Source organism: Motacilla alba, chromosome 17, assembly GCF_015832195.1.
Source record: "Motacilla alba alba isolate MOTALB_02 chromosome 17, Motacilla_alba_V1.0_pri, whole genome shotgun sequence".
Lineage (NCBI taxonomy): Eukaryota > Metazoa > Chordata > Aves > Passeriformes > Motacillidae > Motacilla > Motacilla alba.
The window spans coordinates 3,259,111-3,268,883 of record NC_052032.1 but is presented as its reverse complement, the minus strand read 5'-3'; positions in this window follow the sequence as shown (position 1 = coordinate 3,268,883).

Below are 9,773 nucleotides of genomic sequence, written 5' to 3'. Positions count from 1 at the left end.
GCAGAGGAGAGCTTTTTCTAAGAGTTTTCAAGGGGTCTAAAAAATATAGGCAGAGACTCCTTGGAGCAATACCCCAAAGGCTGTAGGCACCTACTTCAGGTTTACTGGAGCCCCATTTAGCCCAGGACTTCTCATTTCAGCCGCAATTAAAGATTAAACTCAGGATGCTCATGAGGCAACAGACCTGTCTGCGTTCCTGTTCCCAGAGTAAAACCCTAAGAGGGCTCCCAGAAACTACAGGTACAGCACCAACAGCCCTTTAAAATGCACAAAATAAACCTGCTCGAGCTATTAAGATGTTTTTGATGTTGAAGATCACTGAGAACATGAAATTTAACAGATAGCCCTGAGTTGTCTTCAGCCAGAACAGCCATAAGAAACCCTGGAGCAAGGCATTTTTGGCTTTAAGAGGCGCCAAGGTCCATGGCAGGAGGGACTGTGGGAAGCTGGCTGAGAAAACTGGCACTGGGAAGCTCTCAGCTCCTCCAGGATCAGCCCTAACCTTCAGGAAGCACTGTCAGAGCACTGTGTTGGTTTGGGGCACCCCAGATAAGAGGGATGCCCCAAACTGGTGTGGGATGCTGATGCTGGGGAGAGGGAGGTGCAAAGCCCCAGCCAGGCCCGCTCTGAGGGACAGGGTGGGATCCTCTTTCCACAGGAAATACAGCTTTTCTCTAACAGAAGCCCTTCCCAAAAGGGCTGCAGAAGCCAGGCTGCTTTTTGTTCTCAGTAATCACTTTACCAATATTTCAAAGGCATTATGTAACTGAAACAGTGTAAAGTTATTGCTACCGACATTGTCAATAAATCATTAACATTTCTTAACAGGAACAGCACGACTGTTCATGTCATGGCTGTCTCATTCACTTTCAAATCAAAGCTTTCAAATTAAATATTCATTTAATATTAAAATATTAATGTAGACCCAGTGTTTCTGTAATATTAATTTCTTATGGCATTTCCAGGCAAATGCATATATTATAAACTTCATCTCCCACAGGAGGTCCCTCAGCCTTCCCTTTCCTTCTCTCAGCATTATCCTGATCCTGGGCCAGGAAGGGACTTCGAGAGAAGGAGGGGCTGCCTGATGAAGGGGAAGCAAGGTGGATAATTTAACTTAAAGTATCCCGTTCCTCCCCTCCCACACAACCTCCCCACCCTTAGATCAGGATATTGAAGGCTGCCATTATATCTCCCGCCTCCAGAATGAGTCATTCATACATTCAGCAATTCCTGTTGGAAAAACAGTGAATGCCTCTGTCACCAGAGCCCATTACAGAAATTAAACTTTGCAAATCATCAGGGAGGGGCAAGATTTGAGGCATTTCAAGGCACACTCCTGGTCTCCCCAGGCTCGGTAGGAGCAGAATTGATTTGACAATAAGCTTTTACAGCCTTAATGCCTGTGGTAGCAGGAGGCACATACCAGGGTGGGAGGCAGGTCAGAGGAACACAGTGCTGCCCTCCTGGATAGTTTCTTCCTTTTTTTTTTTTTTTTTTTTTTGGTGTTGCTTTGTTTTTGTTTCTGTTTTTTTTTTTTGGGGGGGAGGGGTTGGGTTGTTTTTGATTTTGTTTTGGGTTTTTTTGGTGTTTGTTTTGTTTGTTTTTGTGGGTTTTTGTTTGTTGTTTTGTTTTTTGGTGTTGTTGTTGGTTGGTTGGTTGGTTGTTTTTTGTTTTGTTTTGTTTTGTTTTCCTTTAATTTTCTTTCCCAATGGTTTATCTCAGGCAAAATGACATTGAATGGAAATCCAGAGAGGCTCTTCCATGGCTGTACCACGCCTTACCCCTCATCCATCTGGCCCCTGCTGGGTGTCCCTGCATGAGGCTTCCCAGAGGCACCGAGCTGGAAGGAACCTGTGGCACCCCAAGGAAAGCTTGGCGCTGTCAAAGGTTTCACCCTATAGGAAATAATTCTGCTTGGGAGGATCCAAAGGAAAAGTTAAGAACATTCACCGACAATTTGTCAAAACAAAACCCCTCTCAGAACTGCTGGTTTTCTGCACAGTTGTGCTGGTTCGGGCTGAGGGAGGAGTCAATTTTCCCCATACTAGCTGGTGTGAGGCTGTGTTTTGGATTTGTGCTGGAAACAGTGTCAATAACTCATGGAAAACTTTTTTATTTGGTATCACTGAGCAGCAATTACCCAGCAAGGCCTTTTCACGCTTTTACTCTTTTCCACGGAGGCCTTTTCTGCCCTTCACCCACCAGTGGAAAGGCTAGGGGTGCCCAGGGAGTTGTGGGGGACATCCCCCAGCACAAGGCATCATGCTCAGCACACAAAGCTGGGGCAGAAAGAGGAAGAGGAGAACACTCAGTGGGATGGAGTTTGTCTTCACCTTATGCACACCAGGGCTCTGCTGTCCTGGGAATGCCTGAACCCCTGCTGGGATGGGAATGAATTCCTCAGTTTGCTTTGCTTGTCTGCATGGCTTTTGCTTTACCTATTAACTGTCTGTATCTCAACCCATGAGTTCCTCTCCAGGCCTGGCAATCAAGGACACCTCACTGCCTCAGGCCCTGACAAATGTAAACAAACCTGAGATTTGGGGGGAGCAAACTTGGTGTCAATGACTTCATTACCTGAAGCTGTAATTGGCAGATTAAACCCCAATATGCAAATGGACCAAACTTATAAAAGCGTGAAAACCTGTGATCTATTTTTGACTGCAGCCCCTGGGAGGCTTCATCTGCCCAAAATGTACCTGAAGGCCCTTCAATGAATATAGCTGGTTTTTATTCTCTTAATTTTGCCTGGCCTCTGTTTTCAGGTGGCCTGAAAAGGGCACTGCTCTCACTTTTCCTCTTCCCATTCTCCCCCTATCCCCACATGGGGCTGGCAGGGAGCGCCTGTGTGGGGCCGAGTTGCTGGCTGGGGTTAAACCACAACAGTTTACTATAATTACTTCTGCTGCCTGGAGCTTCCTTATCCCTCCTCCTGAGACCATTAAACCTATGCTGCTCTTCTTCAGAGCAAGGAAGAACAGCTCTTCAGCCTTTAGTCTCCTTGGTATTTTCTCTCGCTCTTTCCCACTCATGAGACATCCTGGGGTTTGTTCGGGGATTTGGGTTGGTTGGTTGAGGGGGTTGTGTTGCTCTTTTAAACTAAGTATATAAAATTTGCATAAAATTCATTCATTTGCATTCTTCAGGGGAAGGGAAATTATTTCCTGTCTCAATTGGCCAATGGCTCCAGACCTTCCTATCTCTGCATTGTTTCAAGGCCTGTGGGGTCTCCAAGACAGGGACAGCACTATCAACACCAGCTTCCAACAGGAGTACACACAGGTTGCAACTGAAATACTCTGGAGCTGGATTTCAGATTAGTTGTTGGTTGCTGACTTTAAAATGATGGGAGATTCACAGAATCCTAAAATGCTTTGGGTTGGAAGGGACCTTGAAGACCATCTAATTTAAACCCCCCTGTCATGAGCAGGGACACCTCCCACTGTCCCAGGCTGCTCCAAGCCCTGTCCAGCCTGGCCTTGGGCACTGCCAGGGATCCAGGGGCAGCCACAGCTGCTCTGGGCACCCTGCGCCAGGGCCTGCCCACCCCCACAGGCAAGAAAAAATTTCTTATCCAATAAAAAGAGCGGGAGGTGCCAAGATGGAGATACCACATCTCTGTGTCCTTCTAATCCTGCTACATGCCAAGACTTTGTGTCTGGATATTCCTGGCCCGAGTGCTGAGTGGGATTACAAGAGCCACTTTCTCATTTATTCTGGATACAAAAAAATTTGTTAGCTCAAAAGCATTCTTGCCTTTTTTTTCTTTTTTGAGGTTTGTCATCACAAGGCACATTGCAGAAGCCATTTCATCACTTAGTATTGAATCCACAAAGGACTATCTTTGAGGTTGCTAACTTTTGATATTCTTATCTCTGCGAGAAGAGTCTGGAAGCTTGGTCTACCTGAGGGTTCTTCTGCTTATCAATCTTTCTTTCCATGAAAGTCCTATACAGAGATCATCCTTGGGAACTGCATTCCTGATACAGAAACTAGTGGTGTGACCAATAAACTTAATATTGGAATTGTGTATTCTTAAATTTCCATGAATCACATACCAGGGTACAGCCATCACCTCAGAAGAAGCAGAGAAACCTACCAGTTTTGTCAGCAAAATCTCTCTCCCAGCCACCCTCCCTTCTCTCACAGCCCTGCCCCTCTCCCTCCCCTCTCAGCAGCCACCTCCCACTACCCCATCCTTCTCTGCTCCTGCCCAAAACTGTTCTTCCACATCCAACCCCAAATTTCACATTCACCTCTCCTCTTCTTTCCCGTTCTCCGATTGCATCCTTCAAGTCTTGTATTGTCCAGCTCCTCTACATTCATTTTCCTCCTTCCATTACTCTCACTTTCCATTCTACCCCCCTCAACCTTCCCACTTGTAAATGGTATCTGTCCTTCTATAGATACCACTTTGCCCTTTCTCCCTCCAAATCAGCATCCAGCCCCTGGAAGCACTCCTTGTCTATTTTACCTTTTTTACCTTCTCCCTGTAAAATTTTTCCTAACTTTTCTTCCTTCCTATTTTTTTTTTAAAGGATGCTCCATAAAAATAAACTATCTTCTTTTTTGAAAGTCCCTGTGACCATTAAACCACCACACTCAGCAGTGAGTTTTTACAGCTCCTCATAAAGCCTCCTGCAGTCCCATTATAGTTGACTGAGGGAATAAAACATGGTTCAAAAATAATCCCAACTGTCTCCCATTACTGATTTCCTCCTGTGCCTCTTAACCAGTTAAAAAAAAAAAAATCAATCAACATATAAGAAGCACTCTGTCTCCAAATTTCAGAGCAGTGCCCAAAGGGAGAAGAGAGCCTCCAGGGCAACTCCTGAATCCATCCTGATGCTTACCTTTCCTTGCCCCACACAGGGAGCAGATAAAACCCTCCCCACCTCCCCCCTTGTCCTGCACCACAGAGGTGTCCAGCCAAACCTCTGCTTCCCACCAGGACACCTTGGAGTGGCACCCATCCAGAGTTTTGGCCAGAGATCATGGAGGGGAAGGGACTCAAGAAACTGAGAAAGAAAGAAAGCACAGGAGAAAGCCCAGGAGCAGCTTCAGGCACAGAGGACAATGCTGGAAGAGGCCCCAGGCTTGCCTTCAGGAGCAGGTGGCCAAAGGCACTACTCCACGGACGTGTTTTGGGATGGGGGAGCAGGAGGAAGTGACGCAAACACCAAGGGTGAGTCAGAGCCACACCTCACAAGGGGCTGTCCCCAACCTCTTTGACTGCTGTGCACAAGGCTCTGGCCTTAGCAGGAGTTTTCTGGGTTGTGGCCAAGGAAGGGATTGCTGTGAAGGGTATTAGGTGTAACAGGATGTTTTCCCAGAAAGGGCTAAGGCAGAAGTTATGTCATTGCTTTGACTTCCTTTCTTCCACACCTCCACCAGGGATGAAAATGGATTCCAAGGTGGGAAAAAAACTTTGAACATGCAGTCAGCAACTGACTCTCCCTTTTTTTGAATGAGTTATTTAGAAGTACTAATAAGTGCATTAGGGATGAGCACATTTTCTGGCTGTCCAGCTCTCTCTCCTTCCCTCATGCTGGCGTTCCAAATAGACTGTTGGACAATTATACCATTACTAGATTAAAAGGATGTCACAGGCAGATTTGATGATAAATTCAAGTGATTGTAGTACCTGGAAAAAAAACCCAAAAAAACCTCTTTAAAATAATGATGGCTTTATAACATTATTCTCTGAAGTTGTGGCAGAGAGCAGGAGGGTGATAGACCCATATCAGAAGATAGGTGACGTCAGCCCAAAGTATCTCTCAGAATCACAGAATCATTAAGGTTGGGAAAGACCTCCAAGATCAAGTCCAACCTTTAACCAAACACTCCCTTGCCCAATAAACCATATCCCAAAGTGCCACATCCACTCATTTTTTGAATACTTCCAAAGGTGGTGACTCCAGTACTTCCCTGGGCTGCCTTTTCTAATGTTTACCATTCTTTCAGTGAAGAAAATTTTCCTAATATCCAACCTGAACCTTCCTGGTGCAACTTGAGGCCATTTCTTCTTGTCCTATTACTAGTTGCCTGAGAGAAGATTGATTAATGGTAAGAAAAAGTGTAATCTTTAATCAGCTTGTCACTTCTCAGCAATTGCTCTGCAAAGGTAAAATGCAAAGTGTATTTTAATGATAATTATGAGGGGCAGACATGATTTCGGGTAGGAACATTTCTTCCCAACACTTGGAAGTGAGGGGTTACTCCCCACCTTTGTTCTCTAGTTTTCTCTAGTTTGGTTATCCTTATATGAGAATAAGGACATTTTCCATAGATCATTTATAAACCCCCAGAAATTCAGAATTTTGTTTGGAGGACCATCCTCAAAATTTAGATGTTTTGCTGCCTCTGCTATGGGCTCTCCACAATTCTTCAAAACTTAAAGGAGGGCAGGAATTTTCCCTAGGATTCATGCATCACTTCTGGTTAACTCTGACATCATCCAAAACCCCCTGATGTTTTGATATTCCTGGTGCTGAGAAGCCAGGAGTTACACTGGTGTATGGAAACGGAAGCTTTCTGCAAAGGTAATGTGAATCTCCTCTAAAACACAAAGTAAATTAAAGCGAAGATTTGGAGGAAGAGATAAATTTCCTTTCTCCAAACTTGCACCAGCTATCCTTAGCTGGCAGCCTGCAAGAAAGACAAGTTTAGACCTTCCTCCTGTGCTCTGTGTCAGCTCAGTGTAGGTTAAGGATGATGATGATCCACACGGAGCTGCCATGACAGAGCTGCAAGAGTTATTGCAGCAATGAGTGGCCACTGCCTAAGAGAATCGAGTGAACTGTGAGCTGTCTACAAATATCAGCAGAGATTTTTACAATAGTGAATAAGAGGATTGTATCTTACAGCCAGGTAATGCCAAATACATGTTTACACCAGAGCCTGACACTTCCCCACAGTGCATAACGTTACCAAGTCCCCAAGACTCTCCATTTTTTCCTCTTTCAGTTTTTTTTGCCTCATCATGGTTTAAAATCCCAGCCATCTGTTGCAATTACAGCACTGAATTACACCACCACAGATGGGAGAAAATTCATAAGGCTGCAGAGTCAAGATTTCAGTGATTAGGAAATCTCTGAATTATGCTCGACCAGAATTTGTTCCCCCCACTACGGCAACATCACCAAAGCTACAACAACGTGCTCTGTTATCACAGCAGCCTCAGGGCTGCCCCTCTCCCTGCACAGATCCCTGATCCAGGAGTGCACTGCAGAGCAGATGAAGCTGGTTTTGGCACATGAACATGGACAGGAGGCTCTTCCTCTGCCATGCACTGATAATTCAGGAGCAGGGGCTCCAAAACCAGGCAACAATGCACAGTTGGAGGATTAGCTGCAGATTTAGGAGGAGAGAAATGCACGTCACAAGAGTGAGGCCCCCACAACCTATTAACAAATGTCAAGTATTTTTGTGTGGATGTTTGAGAGTTTCACATTCAAACAGCTGTGAACTTGTTTGGCCTTTTTTTTTTTTTAATGGGTAATACAAAATAATTTCCTCCCAATTTGTTCCTGGAAAGAGAAGATGACTTTGGCTCAAACGTTTTAAGAGATGAACCAGAAGGAAAAATTTCAGCCTGCATGAGTAACTGAAAAAAAATTCATAGTTTTATATTGACAGGACTAGAAAATCATAACCTTGGCCATTGTCCTGCACCTGGCCCATGTTCAGAAGCAGCTACACCTGAAGGCATTTGTTTTAATGCAGGTTTGGGTATTGCTTTGGTTTTGTTGGGAGTTTTAAGCTGCAAGTGGAATTCTGGACCATTCACAATTCCTCTTGAAGCTATATAATATTAAACTAATAGTTCTGGCCAAAAGAGATGAAAATTAAGAGAAAACAAAAGCTTTTGAAAGAGTCCAAATATTTCAGTTCCAACTTTGCACAGTGATGGGAATCAGTTTTTCACTCCATATGAAGTTTGGGGACCAAATTTACCTCCGTTTATGTTTATAGCACTGAACATTCAATGCTTTATTTGGAGCTACACAAAAATTGTTGTCTAACCAGATGCCCTCCATATCTTGAGGGAGAGGCACTTCACAAGGTGGCAAAGACAAGAGGCCATTGCATCAAATATCAGCAGAACTCTTCTGCAGGCTGAAATCTTTTCAAGATCTGCAGGAGTCTCTTTCCAGGACTTTTTGCATACGTCTTAGGGAGAGAGAAATATTTCCAAGACTCTGGTTATCTGAGGCTCTGCTTTCCCTCTTAGGGTGTGGTTTGGAAGATGCTTTCCAGAGGCATCCTCCTCAATCCTGCAGGCACTGCTGTCTGCATTAACACCTCCATATTTGGCTGAATTGCTGATCCAAGGTACTTTCTGTAAGTTACTCTGGACTTCCACAGTGGAAGATGTCTCTGCCCATGGCTGGGGCTGGAATGAGATGATCTTTAGGGTCCCTTCCAACCCAAACCATTCCATGACTTGCAGCACTGGCTGTTCTCTGCAAGGGCATTTTGGTTCATCTCTGGGAAGCTTCCAGGAGACTGGGGAAAAGATATTCATTAAAAACATGTCAATGTGGTGTTTGGCCTGTCCTTGGAGCAGCCCAGAAATCTCTTCTTTCAGGGGTAGTCTCTTGTCTTCCAAAAACTACATCAGAAGTTATTTCTGGTTTTTTTTTTTCTCTCTGGGCAGGGAGAAATTTCCCAAATTCATTGAATCATCCTGATTCTAATTTGAGCTATTTATTAACAAAGGCATCTGTCACCTTGCAGGAGAGAGCTCAGCTCCAGACTGAGGGAGGACGCTTCTTCCCTTTGCCATGCAGGAAGCACTGGCCAGATTGTGCTCCACTATCAATGCACTCAGTCTCTTTTTCAGGACAAACTATAAATTTTTCCAGCAAGTGCACTTATTATGTTTGTTTGCCAAGTGGAGAGGTGTTGCCTCCCTCCTTGATTATGGTGATATAAAAGTGTTTCTGTTTCAAATGAAAAACAAATGGAATAGATTCCCTGGTCTTCCAACCCTCGCAGGCACCTTTGGTAGGAGGTTTATCACTCAGCAAGGGTGAGGGGGAGGAAATAACTTTTTTGGATGCCCCTTGTTATGCTACGGACAGCTGATCATGCAACAAGGTAATCCACAATGAATTATTTCTGACAATGTTTTACAAAAGTGACACAATGGTATGCAAGGCAGAAAAGAGCTCTAGGACAAATCCCTAGAAAACATAAATTGATTTATACTGGAGAAAATGCCCCTTTGTCTGTAGCTCACAGAGTTATTCATGCCAAATCAGTTCATGGAGAAGTTTAGGCTTTTTTTTTCATATTACTGGACATACTTTGGGATAGTTTTGCTGATTCCTGCACATGAGGAACCTCATGATCAGAGCCAGTCTCCACCCCATACCCAGCTGTGCCCAGCACAAGGACAAGAAGGTTCATCCACATGACAGAACAAGAGGTGAGACCAAAGGTAAACCAAAGCCCTCTGCTTTTTATCCCAAAGGAAAAATGAGCCAAGTACCTGCAACACAGTGTGGCTTTTGGGGTGGCAGCCCTCAGGGACTGGATTCCATGTTTCCCCACCAACTTTCCTTCACCAGTCACGCATCCATTCCTACCTGTCACCTTCTGCTAGATCCATGCCCATAAAATCTGCGTGTGCACCCATGGAATGCCATGGGCCCTCGCTTCTGGGAGCTTAGATGGAGCAACCATATTTCACTGGCAGAGTTAAAAGAAAGCATTACCTAGTCCTCTCATCTGAGACTGTAAGGAACATTCAGAGAGGGATTTCT